Genomic DNA, 20,704 nt, shown 5'->3' with positions numbered 1-20,704 from the left:
CTGACCAGGTTAGGCCAGTTATATCAAATGTATTGTAACGGACTTGTAGAACAATACAGTTAATCACTTGTCAATTCTATATTTATGATCTATGAGGATTACATTTCTATATCGTGTTCTGATGTATAGATTTATCAGAAAAATTAGATCCAAATCCATGATTGTCAAATTAAACATGCTGATTTGTTGTTAGATTAAAATTAAATTTGAAATAAATTGAAACGATTTTCTAATGTCCTTGTCATGAACATATGGCATAGTCATAAAACAAAAATGCCATGCCAGATTGACAAAATTCTATTTTTCAATTTCAACATCTCATAATCGGCCTTCAAATCTTAATTGTGATTAAACTTCAGTCTTTGTTCAAAATATCTAAATAATAATAATTTAATTCATAAATGTTAATATGATATGAAATTGTTTTGTACATTGCGTTGAAAAATAATTAAATTTAAAAAAAAAATTGACAAAGAAACTTATTGTAAAGTTCTACTTGATTTTATATCAAAATTTCTCTTAATTTTTGCAGGTAGAATAATTCAAAGATTTAAATAAAATATATTTTCAAAGACAATTGGTATCTACATTGAAAAAAATAAAGGACCACTATAAAATAAAATAAAATAAAATAAATGAAAGACCATAATACCTGATAGTAAACTAGTAAACACTACATAGAAGAGAAAACATGAAAACATGAACTTAACAAAACCAAACAAACAAGCACCCAAAACAAACCAGGGGTGGGTTTCTCAAAGCTATCTTAAGACGTGTCCTAAGACTATCTTAGGATTCGTCTCTGACCTAAGTCGTGTTCTCGAAGCCATCATTAGTTAAGAAGAGTCGCAATTTTCATCCAAACTTTAGGACGACTAAATAGGTGTCTTAGGATCATCTCATCGAACAAATTACCACAGAATGACCGATACGCGTCGGTTCAAATATATTTTTAAGGAATGAGCATGATTTTAAACTTTGTCCTGAATGTTTCACGATTCAGTGACACTTTATTAAATAAATTCTATTTCTAATACATAAATGTAACAATCGAAAATCAATAACTTTATTCTTTTTTTAAATTCACTCACATGCATATAATTAGGAAGTAATCATTTGATTTTTTCTGGTTCACAAAAAATGTGAAACTAAACTTTTTTGAAAAAAAATCCATAGCCCCCCTCTCCGATAATCATATGGTTTTTGCTTTATCATATATGCATTTTTGTATATTTGATATAACAATATCAACCATTTACCTGTATTTATTATTTTTTTAAATAAAAATATAATATAAGTAATAATTTAAACATTTCACAGAATATACTTAGGATGTCTTTATGACGTCTTAACTTGAGACATGTCTGAGATAGCTTCGAGACACAACCTAACATTGTCATAAGATGATCCTAACTCCATCCTAAAGTTGGTTTTAGGACGTGACTTAGGACATATCTTAGAACACCCCCCTCCCTTAAAAAAACTTGTGACAAAAAAATTATAAATAAACAACAACAACAACAACAACAACAACAAAACAAACAAAACAAACAAACAACTACTTTTTGCATATCCAAATTAAATAAAACAAAACAAAAACAACCATATTAAAAAAAATAACACCAAAATATAATTTACAAACAAATAAAAAAAAAAGAAAATTACAACTATATATTAAAGATACTTAGATGAGTAAGTAAGTAAGTAGATAAAAAAATATTTAAAAAATAAATAAATAAATAAATGAAATAAATAAATAAAATAGATTTAATTTATGGTGCAAATAAGTTCCCTTTTAAAAAAAAACACTTAGCACAAATGTAACAGGCGAGATTAAGTTGTGGCGAAGAATTTGCGCAAACTGATATCTCCATCCATATTTTCTAAAACCTTTGCTTATAGTTGGATAGGGTTCCAGACTTCCCTTACGGGAAAACCATTTAACCAATTGATTGTGGGTATAGTGGGGAGCACAGACTAGAAATAAATATCTTCGGTTGAAAAAGTTGATAATAAATATTATATTCTGAACTACATGTCACAACAATTCGAATAAAAATTCTGGGCATCAGTCCTAACTACAGCGAAACAAAAATAAATTCATCCCTAAATTACAGATGTAATTAAAAATAAATTTTCTAGCCTGCAAATTTAGAAAATAAAAAATCCAACTCAACCAATTTGCCAGCCATGCAAAGCCTGTTATAAAAATTAACAAATACAACCGATCAGTAGCAAGTGCATCCAATTTTCTCTAAAATAACAAATAATATTTATCAAAATGATTTCTTAGTCATCACGATACCAGAGAGATGTAATATAACATGTATTAAGTTATAATCAACCTGTACTGAAAAAGATATCTTTACTGGCGTAAAACCAAACTATGCGATGACTGGCGGACGGACCAATCGAATGAAAACATGTACCATCATTTCAGACTTATATTAAATTTTAATTAGATTAAGGAATAAAATGAATAATGAAAATAATGATGATAATAAAAAATCCCCCTGAATATTGTATAATGAGGTACTGAATGAAGAAAAAATACCACCAGTAATACACTTTGAAGTTATTAATTTGAAACAGTTTCATTTGAGGTATTGAAAATGCAATCAGAGGCAATTACAATATCCATCATCATAACCCTGAAAGTCTAAGGTCGATATTCCTAACCCTCAAAGCCAAAGGTTCATATTCATAACGTGAAAGTCAAAGGTCGATAGCCGCAACTCTATTAGTCAGAAGTCGATATTCATAACTCTGTAAGCCAAATGCATAACATATTTTCGGTTCACTATTTCTAGCTAGATCTTGTAGATAAAATTTTGCTTTAAATGTTGAAACATATATCAATTCCTTACATTATTCGGTATTTCCGAGTTTATTGTCAACAAGGGTACTATCAGAGCTCTCGGGTAGTATTGAAAGGAAATCTATTATGTATAATAATATAAAGTTTGAAACGTGGGAGGAACTTAAAAAATCATATTTATGAATTTCATGTGCAAATATATCAGAAGCGCAAGTAATTTGTTAGAGTGGAGTAAAACTATCTATTTCGGAGCATCTTTTTTTGTCGATAAATCAAAAAATGTGTCTTGTCCACAAAAAGTACTAATATTTCACCAATCAGTTTTGATAATCAGATAAAAACGAATGTACAACCGTGTATAATTATAATACCCAATATCTACAACCTTACAAGGGTATTCTATTTCAGTCAACGCTTTATCTTTGTACAACTTTCACACTTTATTTATCGCGCGGTCTCGTTCTACAAATAGACCAAATACCACTTAAAACACCGTTGGTCTACAAAGTTAACTCCCGTTTATACAGAAGTTTAGTCAAAACCAAAACAGGAGAAGAAAACAATTATGGCAAACTACAATTTAAATCGAAATAACTGATATGATATTATCTTTTTAGTATAACCACAGACACATAGGAGTTGGTTGTATCTGTGTTTGATTACAAACTTAGTTGTCAGACTACGATTAATCACAGGAATATGTCATAACACTTCGATGAGTTTGGTCCTGATAATAAGCCAAAGCAAAACCTAACTTGGAATAATTATTTACCTCTTAAAATTTAAATTATTAACAAATGACGTTGGTATTTTATGACACCTCAGTCACATATGCAGGTTATGTTAAAAGATGCAAGTTTTGATTTCGTAAACACTCGGTTAACCATTGCAATTCAGGAGGATTAAGTCATTGTAAACCCAATATTCTCACGGAATGTATATTTTAATGCAAATTTCTCAATTTTGTGATTCATTAATTGAAACAACTAAAATACTATAGCGATTAATACATTAACTGAATAAAACCAATTAAATAATCGAAAATAAATTGGACCCATTTCATTCATGAGTTGGGTCTATGTCGCCTAATTTTCTTAATAATAGGGAATTATTCATTTGTGTTTTACCTGGATTTGTCAAATGCTATTTAATAAAAATAATAAAAAAACAAAAACAAAAACAAAAAAAGCTTAAGAACTACAACTGACAACTAAGCTGCCCTTTTGATGTTAACGATTCATAAAATAAGGTACTGATAATTGAAATTACAAATACACCCGAAATTGATACAAATTGAATAAATAAAACAAACAAAAAACAAAAAACAAAAACAAAAAAAACAAAAAAAATGTTTTACAAGCCTTAATCAAAAGACGCTTAGCCTACTGGGGCACGTTATGTGTACATCTTTTTATAATCAATGATGGTTTTGTTTTAACTAATCTACAATGTACATTATAGGATACATAAAAGACGGGTATTCTAATTTTTTAGGGTGCTTTTGATGACAGTCTCTGAGAACAATTTCTCCACCTATCCCGATGTGGTGATTTTGATAACAGTCTCTCAGAACAGTATTTCTCCACCTATCCCGATTTGGTGATTTTGATAGCAGTATCTCAGAACAGTATTTCTCCACCTATCCCGATTTGGTGATTTTGATAACAGTCTCTCAGAACAGTATTTCTCCACTTATCCCGATATGAATTGTTTTTGTATATGGATGTATTTTATTTCAGTACATGATGTACAGTTTTTTATCCTGGTGGTCTGGGGCAATCCATCACAGCACATAATCATTACATCATTATATTAGTGTTAAATTTCTCGTTGTATTTAATTTTTTCATTCATGATGATAATCTGAGAATCGGGTATTAAACGTCCATTAAAAATCAGGAGAGCTGAAAAGACACAAAGGCATACAACGAGTGTCTTGGTCTAAGATTAATTTTATTAAATTTGATCAAAAAGATAGCAAAATGATGACTTTAAAATAGTCATTGTGTGTCGTCTCATTACGATGATTTTAGGGTACTCTGACAGAGTTCATATTCACCACCCTCGAGCTAAATAAATTTAATAGGATAATTCTATGTTTTTATATTTTTCTTGTAAATTATTAAATCTACTTGAAGTCTCTTATTTAGTTTACTCCGAGTACTCATCTTACAGACAAGAAAACATACTTTGTTTACTTTCACGTAATACGATATTTTGAAGAATATATGGGGTCACCAAAAAGATCAAGTTCTTTATGTGAAGACAGTGTTACCAGCGAAATAAGAATCCACAGTCACAGAATTAATGATAGCTTCTCGTGTAAGTAGCAGACAGTGACAAGACTTGAACGAACGCCCATGACATATTAAGGCGAAGATTTTGTATTAATATTCATAAAATAAATAAAACTATTATTTTACACACAAAAATTACCATAAATATTATATTCACCTTGGTAGAACTAGAATACCCAGGTTTTTATTTCTTTTAATATACGACTTTAGTTCCAACTACATTAACATATAAGCTATAAATATTTTTCTTAAAAAGAAACTTTACAACATTTTTTTTGGATAATGTAATTCACCAAGTAAGCCCATTTTTGTCCAATAGTAAGGGTATAGAATACTGCATACAACAGACAAGATAGTGGCTATCGAATCCGGATACTCCTTCAATGGAGATAGTGTTGTCCTTTCCTGTTTTCTTCTTATTCTGATTTTCATTTGTCACATTTTGTCTTTTTGTCATACGTTCATCTCATTTTTGAATTTCTATTTATTTGTAGTTTCTCCAGTAAGAGCTGTTGCGGTTTAGATCTTTAAGTGTTTAGAAAGAACTATTATCCTTTTTCAATTGTTTTATAGGACATTGCAGAGGATTTTGGTACAAATGGACGTTTCACTAGAATAAAATTTTGTTTGTCAGCGGAAAAAAAATTCCTTGAATTCTGTCTACATGTTTCTACAGATGTTTTACTTGGCATTAAACCAATCAACTAACATGAAATGTGAACACAATACTTTTTTGTTTCGTTAATCGCAGGAAAACGACAAGCAGAAACCATATTTGTATTCACGAATATGAAAAATATGTTCATTTTTGTAAAAAGAGAACGTTAGCAATATTTGAGTAGTAGGATGGCTTCGGGTATAAATCACGTTGTGAATATTGGAATAGCTATATTATCTGATACTCAAGGGTTAAAGTTCAATTGTAAAATAAAATTGGCTTAATACTCTCAAAAATAAAGTACCTCTCCTATACCTTCCACTATAGACCATTTTCGGCTGTTTCTAGAAAAAAGTAAAGGGCACTTAATCTACCGCTACCTACATAGTTCGAGTTTTGTATGCACTACGGACTGCTCTTTTTTTTGTTCATAATTCTTGTTCATGGCCTATCGATTTCATTTTTTATCATTTCAGAACTCCTTCGCTCCAAAAACTATTAACTTTATTGTTCTTAAAATAGGATACTTCTTTCATGCTAATTTTCAGGCTCAATTGGTTAATGCTACATGTACACCTTCCAGTAAAAACTGAAGACAATTTACAACAAATTTTAACGGGAAAGTGCATGTTGCTTCTAGTCTGCGGAAATACTTCCTGAGTGGCTCAGAAATGTAGGACGAATGGGTCTATTGCTTGTGTGGCTGATATATAGTGACCTGCTTAATACTTCTAGATACAACATTCTAACTAAAATATCATATACTTGTACATGCAATGAAAGAAAGGCTTTGGTGTTTTTCACTTGTGTCTGAGCAGAATTCAATGGAGGTTTATACAAATGTTATATAATGATTGACGACACAAAAACCGTGAGAGAGCATGTGGTATAAAATTATCTGCTGAATTAAGTAGGCATTAAATGTAAATCGTGGTAGAATCTTGTGTAATTTAAATGTATCATAGATCATCTAATTGTCTCAAATGTTACTGTATGTTGTGACAAGGCTGAACATATATTGTAACATTGTATTCATATCACACCCTCTGCAGGCTTAACGTCGGCATAATGTATCGTATCTCATAATTAATGTCCCGGCTTCGTTTACTTCACAGCATGAAAGTAGCAAGTTCTACAAACACAACTCTTTCAAAAGTGCTTCAAAGACTAAAACGATTCAAAGGCTTAAAACCTTGATGATGTTTAAGCTTGGGGTGATTTAAAGAGTTTAAATTTAATTTAAATTAAAAAAAAAAACAACAAAACCAAAACAAAACAAAACAGACAAAACAAAAGACAAACAAACAAACATAACAAAACAAAACAAACAACAACAACAACAAAACCCAAAATAACATCTCCAAATATAACACGAACAATTAAGTACCAGTCTTTCTAAAAGTCAGACAGAAGATGATTAAAGCATGTTAAAAACCCACCAAATTCAGTTTTATTTCTTGTTCAGAAACAGTTACCGATCACATAACCAGTCTTAATTTTTCATTTGGTTGTTGTACTTTTGAGAATAAAAATCATATAGACTGTACACGAAATTTGCACTTTGGAAGCGTTATCGTTCTTGATTTGGTTGATTTCAGTGGAAGATTAATGTATGAAGTGCAGATCTGAATGCAGAAAATTGTTGTTTTGTGAAAGTACAGCATATATAGACTGAAAAAGCATCGTTTGTATGGTGGGTTTTTCTTCACCATGAATCACTTTACCATTGGTATTGTCTGAATTTTATGTTGACTAGTATTTAAAAGAATACAAAAACAAACAAACAAACAAACATAAACAAAACAAACGAACGTATAATAAAACGTAAAAAACGTATTTCAGAGTCCTGGATGGTCACTGACACCAGTTGCTGTATGTATATCCGTTTTCCTTGCCCGTGTTAATCGAGGACAAACGTGAACTATATATTTTAACAGCTATTGTAAACAGTCATACACGAAACTGAGCAAACATTTATTATAACAAAAATTCATTTTTTTTATTTTAGCGGCATCATATGCAGTTAAAACATTTAAGGTAATTATTCGACAAACATTCGTGAACGACAAAAGAATATTCTGAACTATGTGGGTACTACAAGAATTTTTCAAAAGAAATCTTCCAGAAATCCTCCAATTTCTTTACGCAATACTTACGACAAAACTAGATTTTAAAAAGGTTATACACCCCTTACAAATCAAGTTTAGTCTTGCTACCGTCGCGTATTTTATCATGTAAGTTTTCAGTATATGTTGAGTTTTCCGACATCATATAGATCTACCATATAGTATTTTTTTATTTTGTAATTTATTCTGATTATGATCTTCCTGCATAGGATTTGATTTTAATGCTGCTAATGAAAGTTTACTCCTTGCAACACGTGTGCAGTATATCGAAATTTATAACGTATAAAAAAGTTTTTTTTTGTATTTAAGAACCACTGCGTCGGTACCGCTGCTGGTGGACCTGAGGTCCCCGAGGGTATTCACCAACCCAGTAGTCAGACTTGTCTGACCCCGAATTATATCATATTTTATCTACCCTATTTATGAAATCTTGCAGTAATCCAAATTTAAAAATTTAAAAACACTGGGGCTTCATTCCTTGCATTGCACATGGTAGAACCTATCGGTGATAGATTTGGCATCCTCTTTGGATAGTTTTAGAATATGATCTTCCTACATATTTGATTTTAATGCTGTGATAAGAGTTTACTCCTTGAAACACGTGTACAGCATTTCGAAATTTACAATATATAAAACTGGTATTTTTTGTATTCACCAAATCAATGTTAGTGTTTTGGAAACATTTTTCATGCAACAGCAAAAAGTAATAGTTTTTTCTCTTCATATAATTAAGCGGTTATTTATACAAAACGTGACGAAATTGTCGAATGTATACTGTCTTATCTGTTTATCCGTGTGACGTCACACAATTTTAATGTTTGTTTGTTTGTTTGTTGGGGTTTAATGTCCGAGCAGCAATATTTCAGCTATATTCAGACAATGAACATGAAATGGATGATAAAATGAACATGAAATGAAAAAAAAGGATGGGTCACAAGGATAATAGGGTCGATAAATTTTGATTGCCACTGGAAAAAGGGGGATGGGTAAGGTCGGGCAATTTAGCCTCCTGTGGCGGAGCGCAAAGGTTCCTACTCCTATCGAATACCACAGCAGGGTTCTTTAACGTGCGAGGAACGTGGCATCTTTCCCAACACGGTGCACCACTATGGTTTGCGGTCAGGTTTTCCGTATTATAGCCTGACAACCCCAGCATGTAACAAGCCAGGGGTACCCCATTCCACCACCTGGGGCACACATCCCAGTTGCTCTGTGGGCAGAGCGCCTAGCCCCCGGCTAGGTTTCTGAGCACTATTTAGTCGCCTTTTACGACAAGCTTAGCGCTGCTGCAGGCCTATTCTTTTAACACCCGGACCTGCACGGGGCCAATTTTAATGTAGCACTCCACATAAGAATTATCCAAAATGTGATTCATGGTTGGAAAGCCTACATATTTTTTATTTCTATATTTTGTTTAAAATGTCAAAATAGGTACAGTAGAAAGTGACATGTGGCTATTCATATAACCTTTGTTCATAGGAGATAAAAATTATATAGAATGCACTGTGCAATTCCAAATTAAGGGAGATAACTCTGTGAATGACACTAAAATACAATAACAACTTAGATTTTCAATGAGGATTATCTCCTAAGAGCAGGCAGATTTGAATGAATAATTATACATTCATCATAAAGACCTATAAAGCAACTTCATAAGAAAAATAAAAATGTGTAGCCCATTTTGGGGTGTATCACATATTACATAATTTGCATGATTCTTACAAAGACTGCTAATTAATTCCTGACACCAATGTTAGAACTCCTCTGCTTTTGCAAAGTGTTTTATACCTTTGCCACACTTAAAACGAAATCCGCTTCTTTATGTGAATTTTTTCTTAGTACAAGTTAAACATTTTAACAGGTTTGTGGTAAGCTCTTGTGTGATGAACAGCCTTTGGCGGTCGGGACTCACTCATACACCTCTCTCAGAAATCGCGGTTAATTGCTTTACATCAAGTGAATGAGGTTATTTCGTCATTAAGGGTTCAATAAACGAAGAACATTTATTGTAGATAAATTCCTCTGCAAAGAAAATTATTATTCGTTTTAACAGTTTAAACATAGTTTTGCTGTGTGATAGTGAAGTGATCAAACTTTTATACCATTAGTTAATCGTTAAATTTTAGTACCAGAATTAAATTGTAAGGAATAACTGGGGCATTTCTCTATTTGAACTATAAACATCAATGCCCATGGTCCACATTAGAAAATAAGGCAGGTTGTTATTTAGTGTATACCAAATAATTTCACAGACAGAAAACATATCACAGCTATGACTTTTGTTTACAATTCAAGAAAAAAGAAAGCACAAATTTTGAATACATATGATTATGTTTCTCAATAGGAAAATTGTTGAATTTGTTATGAACGTACAGTATAAAAAATAACTGAGAAGCAAAATGAATAAAGAATATTAATTTGAAGTAAAAATGCAACACATTTAGGACTTCTAACGTAGGTAGAAACAAGATATACTAAGTTTTATAACCATAGTCATCGGAATTGTTGATAACATATGTTTTGTCGAAGATAAATACTGTAATTTTAGTTTTTCTACTTTAAATACCCCATCAGAATAATATTAGTATTTGGTTACAATTTGGATCAATGTATCGCTAACACTGTAATTATTTAGATAGACCTCGTGACGATATTGTTTCTTGTTAGAACTCCTTCTACAACTTAACACGGTATGTTCAAGTAGTATTCCTGCCCCATTGATAATATGTTTTTGTAAAAACCTATCATCCCATATTGTTTGCTTATTGTCAAAACCACTATCCAGCTGATGGATTCAACACCTATTCTTCTACAAACCAAGCGTCTATATTGAGATGGGCAATATGAAACCTATAATTTCTTAGCCGACAAATAGTGGAGTATGAATGGAGTACCTCTATTGGGAGCTGATAAAGTATGGCTCAGAATACCATCCTGTAAGATAAAATGAACTGTAACCCTTTTAATGGGCTTTTAATACGAAAACAGATACACATTACACACTTTTATGGTCGTTGGTGATTTACATATGTTTCGTTATGTTAGAATAATGTATCTTCTGTTTTACATTTGTATTCATACGCTGGAATTAATTTACATAGAATTCAGACGAGAAATTATTCTTCCATTGTCATGCAAATAACGTGAACTATCACCTATTGTCAAATGATTTTACATTAATCTGTTATTTTGCTTTTTTTTTTTGCAAACGCATCCGGATTTTAATTATAGTATTAATGCATTTGAGAGGTGTTCTAGAAACAGACTTATAGCGTCACAGCAACAAGGTCGCCCACCAACTGCGCAAATAGCCACCGTCTTCATTTTATGCCAATACTGAACGTAGATATGTTGTTACAAGTAACTAATCAAACTTTATACGCATCCGAGACAATATGTAGGTTTTGTTGAAACATTGACATTTTTGTGATATAAAAGTCAACTTTTCTGAATTGATGATCATGGTTTATAATAAGACACACTGAATCTAAATTTTAGATGGTTTCTAGCAAATTCCAACTAAATACTTGAGTTAAAGGTTGTATTAAATGGAAACCTGATTGCGCTTTTTATTTAACTGAATATATCGAACGCGCATAATCATTGTTTTTAAAGAACTGACACACGTGTAAAATAAAATAATGCAAACTTTTACAGAAGTGAGTTATATATTCCTTTAAATACATTAAGTGCATGTTTACAACAAAATTCTTTAGCTTTTAAAATATGGTGTACGAAATGTAAGTGGGAGTTTCTGTTATTTTTGGTAAAAATGGCCATTTGTGAAGTCAGTGTTTGAACATAGACAAAGACGACGTACCATTTTTAAAGTTTAGTATCGGTTTTTATCAGTTATTGGCACTTTCAAAGTGTCATTACATTAATCCAAGAATGCAGAAATTGGCACGTATGGTAAAACTTGATAATAATGCATTATTTTTTACTAATTTTCAAGTTTATAGCGGAAATGCTTGCTTGACAGATAATAGTTATGTTTCCCTCCTTCAGCAGGGAAAACAAGACGCTTGTAGACTATAAATCGTTGATATGATTCATACACGTTACTCCCTTGACAGGTCTGTGCTTACACTGGAATTAAAATGGCACTGAGTAGTTTGTGTAGGACACAAACCCCAGCTCTATATCAGTATACAGGATCTGTAAGATAGCCATTCAGGATAACCAATGGATATAACACCATATCTCAAGTACCAATGTTTGGCATTGTTTAATCTAAATGTTTAGAAACAAAATATTTTTTGCTGATTATTTTTATACTTAAGTTCACCTTTCAATAACGAGAAACAAAACGTTACCCGTATTACATTCCAATAGCACGTGTACAGTAAACAACTGTTTCTAGCCATGCTCTTGTTATCTATTGGTTACTTCATGATTACGTCGTATTCATTGAATGATGGGATGATCTCGTCACAACAATTATAATCTATTTGTTGTTGTTTATGGCTTGAACAGGTAGATTCTGTTTTTGTTGTCATTTATTTTTTTCATGACGAATATTTTATAAGAAAAAAAGTTCGCTGCAATCATACTGATATCATACATGTACTTGTATTTTTTCCCAGTTTTATGGTAGTTTACGAAAAAATGAATACAAATGCGCATTGCACAGCATTTCTAATAAATTTAATTACAATTTTGAAAACAATTGAATGATTCACAAAAACAAACATCTTATCGAACCTTTTAATTTGGATTATTTCATCTTTGCTGTTCATGCTATTAATCACTAAAATTAGTATTAATTTCGAGGTACATGTATCTATTAAAATCGTAAACACGATTGAATAACTGTAATACTTTACAAATTTGGTTCTCAAGTTTCAATATTGTTTCAGGGAGACTTTATTATAGAGTAACCAAGGGAACAAAGATTCGACCATGTGATATATACATGTAGGTGTATACCTATCCTATATATAGTCTCCCTGATTTTGACAAAAGGCTCATAGTATAAGTACATATGACCATGCACATCCATGAGGCGGTATAACTATTGAGAGTGATAAGTGATATAAAAATTCGTTTGGTTTGGAAACCAGACAAGTGAATATCCTATCAAATGTTTTTGTCACAGAAAGCGGATAAAGATACTCATACTGAGTGGTCATTTATTTGATTAGACCAATGTCCGACATGTCAAAATCTCTGTTCAAGATAAAATATCAAAATTGACATATATAAATTATTGTACTGACATCGAAGGCTTAGGTCATATCATGTTTTGTTCGTCAAATGTACAATTTAAGTATGTTTAAGGGCAAAACGTCGAAGCCAAAGTTGTAGATGTGTGTAGTTTATGGCATTAATCCCTTTGCTTTGTAGCCTTTCGTGCTGCTTGTCCAAACAATCTAGCAAAAGTAGAAATCCACAAATTATTTAGACCTGAAATCCACAAATTACTTAGACCTTTCTGCTTTTAAGATTTGTTTGTTTAGTTGCTTTCCTTTTTTTTTGTTTCTTGCAAAAATTTGGCGACCACTTTGTGTCTTTCATATATTTTTTTTCAATCGTAGAATGGTAGCATCAGTATAAACATATATTAGTTTAAATATACCAATAACTGATTAAGCAGAAGCGGTAAAAATGACAATATAAATGTATACAAAGTATTGTCACATTGATGTAAATATTTTCCCAGAACAAGCAACGATAACAGTGACTAACGGACTAGTGTCAGAGTAACGGTCCTTCTGAATTAAGAACCATACAAATATCATGTTTAGATTACTCGACCATTATAGTCACATTAACAGATAAAACTAAACTACAATTTACACAGTGATTGTATTTGATCCATAACATATTGGAGAAGAGATTAACTTGCAGAATATCAGTTCGTATGTCTGAAAATGGTTAAATCTTGTAACGTAAAATAACGAAATTCGTTACTATTTACATTCAAGAACTGTTAAATCAGATCAATTTAGAACAATAGTATCCGATAGATATAAACTTTTAAGTAATACATCCTGTTTAATTCAACTGTAAGGAATTGTTTTGAATATTAAAGATTTTGAAACCTACATGTGTAATTAGTTTTTAGTTTATTAATATTTATATTCCTCACCATTCGTATACCCGTACATGTAAATAAATAAATTACCTTTGGGAACTCTAAATAGCTTATAACCTTTTGCCCTTGAAGTTAGGTGCTAGTCACTGCTGTCAAAACTTGTTGTTATGGATTAACACAATGTAAACAACCTAATGTGTACGAGGGGTTAGATCTTATATCTAATAAAATTACCATCAATATGCTAATCTTTTTCTGTAATTACAAGCCCCATCCGTGTGGTTTCTCAAACTTTATTTATTTAATGTAAACTTTTTATTCATTGTATGATTTTTAATCGAATTGATTAATTAAAAACATTATTTCTATTGTAGTGTTAATTCAAAATGCCGATTTAAACCATTAAATCGTGGACATTTGAATGCTCAATGGTATAAGAGGTACAAAAATGTATTTGCCATTCAAACAATTTAATGTGAACACGTGCCTAATAAATGGACCACCTCAGGTCTTGGTAGAGGAACGATTTTCAGCATGTTTAGAAATGTTCCGATTATTAATTAGCACGCTTCCGAAAAGGATTTATGCTTGTCAATTACTTGTATCCCTTTGTGATAAGTTTATACATTGTTGACATATAAACATTAGATTATAATACATTAAAGTGTGTGAAACCCCCATAACAGACGATAAATACGTGTCGGTGTACCTCTTAAGATACGAATCTAATTACATACGTTTAATTTAAGAAAATATTTTCTCAGACGAACCAGATAATACAGCAAACATCCATGAAAAAAGAATTAAATTATTTAAGAAATTTTACAAAGTCTTTCTGTTAAACCAAATAGTAAATGGTATTCTTTAAAGAGACGCCCTAGATTTGTAAATACGATTAACCTCTTCCAGCCACAAATGCAATTTCTAGAAATACTAATAGGAATATATTAATGTACAGTAGGCTAGCCAATGGTATTTTTAACTTGTCTACCGCTTTCGGGCCTCTAATGGACGATTCTAACGTAGGGATATTTGTAGTATAGAGAAATTATTAATCAATTCATTATTTTTTTACAAGATACCAATATATCGGTAACATCGCCACCCCCCGCCCCCCAAAAAACCCGACATATTCATAAACAGATGATTTTTTACTACTCTAAAAGAACGATTTTTCTTGATTGAAAAAAAATCTATAAGTAAGGAAGATGCAACATTGTACATATGAGATCATTTCCAATTTTTCTCTCCGGTGATTCTTTATTTTGCAGTCAATATCCGAAATGATATAGACGAATGCTGAACACTACATTGCATATCGTAAAATGAAAGTATATTTGTAAAAAAAACCCATTTTAACCATCTTTATTTCAAGTTAACGTAAGGCGAAGACATATTAAGTTTCTTATTAATGTCCATTAATTGAGTAAAAAGTATCATTGTCTGCAGGTATATTTTCCCGACATTGAAACTTCAAAAATGGTGCTGAACACTATTTCGTAAAGTTTAACCATCTTTGTTTCAATTTAACGTAAGGCGAAGACATATTGAGTTTCTAATTCATGTCCACGAATTGAGTAAAAGAAAATCATTGCCTGCAGATATATTTTCTCGACATTGAAACTTCAAAAATCTCTTTCTGTTTATCACAATTAGTATAAGATCTCATTTATCCAACTCCTCGGTATAAAGTTTCAACATTCTTTCTGCACCATTCAAACCACTTTACAAAGTGTTTAGGGCATTTTAAGCCCTTAAAACAACAACAAAAAAACCTAAGACAAATCACAACACTAAAATATCAAACACGAAAACATCAAATCAAAATAAAAAAAAACAAATATAAAATAGGGAAAAATAAATATATTCGTTAAATGAGAATGAAATTATGTTATCAAGTTTTCAAAGAGTAGTCAAGGGAACCAAGGTTTTAGCGGTAATCAAAAGAATGTAATCCAAGAACAAAGAACAGACATGCATAGAAAACAGACATACACAACAAAGAACATGAAGTAACTAAAATCATACATACAAAGTAACAAAAGCAAATGAGCAACTCGGACTCCACTAACTTGGTCCATTGGGTTCATGCACCCTTAGATATACATAAACATAAAACATTTGTTTTAATTTGTTACGACCGTCATTAAAACTGACGTAAAAGATATTCTAACATGGATATATATGTATTGTGTGAAGATCAAGCTTGGGGCTACATATATTGCTGCTTCAAGAACTGAGTAACCAACCAGTTCTAAGAGTTTTGTAACTTATGGCAATAAGTGCGTTTTGTCAACGTTTGTTTGGTTTAAAAGCAGTTAGTATCTTTTTATCAAAAAGACTTTGCAGACTATATAGAAATGCAAATATGTATGATTTCTAGTATTAGTTTTAAGCGGAAGTTCTTAAAATAGTATTTTAAGCATTACATTCAATCGTGATTTTTTTAATTTGAATACTTCCAAAGATCCACATTGCAAAAATAGGAGTCATGCTATTGATATGAATCACTAATAGCAAATTCATAATGCATTTTTTTCATTTAAATCTTCAGAAATATTTGTCACTATATAAATATGAATGAATCTAAGCTTAAAACCCTTCAGTTCACTGGATAAATTGTTAGGATCGTGATGAGAGGCCATCTGCATTGTAATCCAAACAACAAGCAGTATCTATCAGCATTCTAAACATCTCAAGGGGCAGTATGCATCAGAAGAAATCAATTTGTTGATATGCATCTCTTACATGGCCAAATTATGAGTCATAGAATGCAATGTATACCGAGCCGCCTCTGACACTATAAGATAGCTCTGGATACCTTTCACATCTTTGATCTCTCATAGATAAAACCCGACAGCTGTCAAATATGACTAGGGACAGGATAAAATGAACACTTTAACATTGGGGAGCATGTTTACCGTTGTTTATTCTTGTGTTTTGCAGAACGTCAAGTGAAGCAGCTTGGGTCAAGATCGTGTTTCCTATTCCAGCAACCAACGAATTAACAAGGAAAAGAGCGTGTTCAAGTACTGTTTACTTCTATGTACGATGGTGTCAAAACAGTTTGGAGTTTTTATACAATAAAATTTGTTCGGCTTAGTAATGATATATCTCCCGCCGAGTTTGTGAAAATTTTGTAATCCAGCGATCATTTTCAAGTGGACAAGACTGTTTAAAATTATCTAAATTTGATAACAGGAAAGAGGTTTATTAAATATGAAATTGTAAATAGAGGTGTCATCTGTATTTTGATGGGAACAAATTGTTTTAGGTTGGACAAATATTTCACTTGAAAGTCAAATTTTATTGAATTAAGTATCGCTTTTGTCAAGTATTCACATGCAACTTTGGCATCAGAAAAATCGATTTCAAATCATTTTGGTGTAATCCTTTTGAGCAGTGCTGGTAAACTTTATAATGACGAACGACAGTGGTATTCCGTTCTCCCAGGTAAAATAATTACACTTGGAACTGTTTTAGTTTGTATTGTTGCTATTGGTGTATATTTCCGAGCTAAGTTTTCAACGAGATTCATTCATAACTTAATGTAAAATATTTCTAAAAAATATTGATAATATAAAATTAAACCATTTATACTTTTCAGCAGAATTTTATTTTGTAATGCATTTCAAACTGATTTTTTCCTGTAAAAATATAAAGCGAACTAATATATTTTTTCTCTTCTGATATGAGACAAGTGACTCCTCAGACAAGACAGAAAAAACATACGGGCATACCCTAATTATTTCAATTCTGCTTGCTCATAGAATGATGGTCCAACTTTTTGCACGTCCCGTTGCCACGGCATGTGGTATCATGGGTGTTGGAGATCATTCGCAATTCGCGTTTCGAAAACTCCTTTTCCGACATTTTTCATATTTTTTGTTGGGGGCGGGGAGCTATAGAAAGGGGGAGTATATCTAATCGTTTTTACAATTATCGAAAATCTAGCAATCCGCCTTCTTTAAAGTATATAATGTTTTAAAAACTAAATTTCAGTGCTAAACGCAGCAGTACGTCCTACAAGTGGTGGACATCAATCATAAACTATACAAGTTGCATAAAAAAGTTATTATTGAAAAGAACAAGAGAAAAACAACGACACCCTCTCCCTTCCCCACCAAAAAAAAAAAATCAAACAAAAACAAAAACAAAAACAAAACAAAAAAACAAAACTAAACACAACTAACAAAAAACAAAAAAAATCAAATAAAATGAAATAAAACTAAACAAAAAGGAAAACAAAATAAAACAAAACAAAAACACTACATTGAACGCAATAAGACTCAGTTGGTTCAAAGAGCTTAGCTTTTAATTCATAAAATAAGGAGGTTAAATGATGTTTTGTGTGTATCAAAAACGAAAGGGAGCTGTTATTTGGTGTCTTGTTTATATCTAAAATTAAAGGGAGCTGTTATTTGGTGTCTTGTTTATATCTAAAATTAAAGGGAGCTATTATTTGAGTTCAGGCTATGTTTTGACTGCTACTGTTATTAACATTGATCTCAATTTGTGCAAATCATCATTATAATATACCAAAACCAATAAACATTTAATGAGTCTATTTACCGGATGCTTTTCTGTTTAAATTGCTTCGACGGTTCGATTGTCTTTTTTTTTCATTGTAACAACTATTTTAACACTATCTTTTAATCAATATCTTTAGAAATAAATTATTCAATTCCTAAGTTACTGTTACTGTAATTAGTTTATAGGATAACTATCAAAGAATGGTATTGAAAACTTATGTCAAACGATACAAGCAAACTTCATACATACAAAATTAAAAATACTTATGGTAAAGAGAATTATATGATAAGAAACACGCGAGACAAAATATACAAGTACTTTCTCGAAATTTCGGTGTGATGTAGAGCGATAAAAATCAAAACTGGTAGTTAGGAAAAATCATGTATAGAAGATTAATCAAGGGACCCAAGACTCTAGTAGCGGAAATCAAAATAATGTAATCCAGGGACAAAGACAAGACATGGAAAACAGAGAAAACACGACAAAGAACATAAAGCAACTAAAATAATACATACAAGGTAAAAAAAGTAAATGAGCAACTCGGACTCCACTAAAACCTGGGAGCATGGACCAGGTGCAACGGTAGGGTAAGCGTCCTCTGCTTTTTTAGAAACACCCGCCGAGTTCCTCATAAAAAGTCAAGTCCGTGGTAGAGGCAAGAGAAAATAAAAACTATGACAAGTTGAACAAATGAGTTTTCATGGTGCAGATGGATACACTGTAACGATCCACGAGTTCATGATGACGACCACAAAACTTCTGTAGTGATGACTTCAATCTTGTAGCAATATAACCCTGTTCCAGAAGCCTAATTGTAAGAATTCTAGCGCGATACAAAAAGTATGAGTAGTTACGGCAAGCAGCTCTGGCATAACGTATGAGTTGTGATATGAAAACTCCATACGCAGGTGCTGAAGGGATGTTGCCACAGATGAAATGAAAGTTGAAAACACGGAATGAAAAGGCATCACATTTGTCGTTTAGTTTGGTCAGTAGTTCTCCTTTACCATCGATTTCTAAGTGTAGGTCAAGACATGAGGCTGATTTCACAGTGTCTGCAGTATCCTTTATCCCAAGTTCTTTGGGACAGATGTGATGTATAAATCCCCAAAACTAGGAATGTTTAACGATAATGCATATGTACGTCATCTATATAGCGGAAACTGAGATTAAAAGATCTAGCTAAACGATGTTCTAAAAAGAAAGAACATATTTTAATTGTTGTTTTAGTGTTGAAGATAAAAAGCATGTGTTATTGGCATGTCCTTTATATGCAGATATACATAATGGATTTGTTACTCATGCCTATTGTATTTATGATTTTATGAACATGTCTGATGACCAGAAATTTATTTTTATGTTTAGTAATGATGCCATGCAATTTCATGCTGCCAAAATCTGCTATAATGTTTTATTAAAAAGAAAAAAGTGTTATATATAATTAGTATTTTAGGGTTGTTATTGTAGTCTCTCATAACTCTTTAAAGAGTGGATAACGCATTTTTATAGAAGATTATTTAGACTGTGTATATATGTGTACATTAGGTGCGACGATACAAAAGTAATTGTCTTGTCTTGTCAAAGCTTCCTGAAATGTGTATAAGAGTAATCAAGGGAACCAAGGTTATAGCGGTAATCATAAGAATATAATCCAGGGACAAAGACCAGACGTGGAAAACAGACATTCACAACAAAGAACATAAAGTAACTAAAATCATACATACAAAGTAACAAAAGTAAATGAGCAACTCGGACTCCACTAAAAACTGGGAGCATGGACTAGGTGCACCGGTAGGGTAAGCGTCCTCTGCTTTTCTATAAGCCTTCCATGTACACCTGTAATTACGACATATTCCCATAGATTGTGATACTGACAGTATCATGTAGAATAACTCGATCGAGGAGAGAGAAATATCCGTCAACAAGATTAAGGGAAGAATACAGATAACCCATAAATTAGCTTATTATAGTCCCACCACTAAATACTGAGATATAAACACAATAAAAAAAAACATATACAATATAATATTTAAAATGTACTGCCTTTCCTAAAGAAATAATTGGAGACTGCCAAGTTTTACAAAAGTATACAAATACTCACAAAAACATGATAGTAAAATACTTTCACGCACATTTGAATAAAAAAAAATCTTTCAAATAATCAAAAGTACTATTTCAGAGACTTTTGAAAAATCAAGCGTTCATCCGTCAAATATAAAGTTATCTGAACATTATA

This window comes from Perna viridis, chromosome 5 (genome assembly GCF_037379345.1).
Source record: "Perna viridis isolate PV_CMFRI_1.1 ecotype Kerala chromosome 5, ASM3737934v1, whole genome shotgun sequence".
NCBI classification, from domain to species: Eukaryota; Metazoa; Mollusca; class Bivalvia; order Mytilida; family Mytilidae; genus Perna; species Perna viridis.
The sequence above is the reverse complement of the archived record's forward strand: the minus strand, read 5'-3'. Positions refer to the sequence as shown.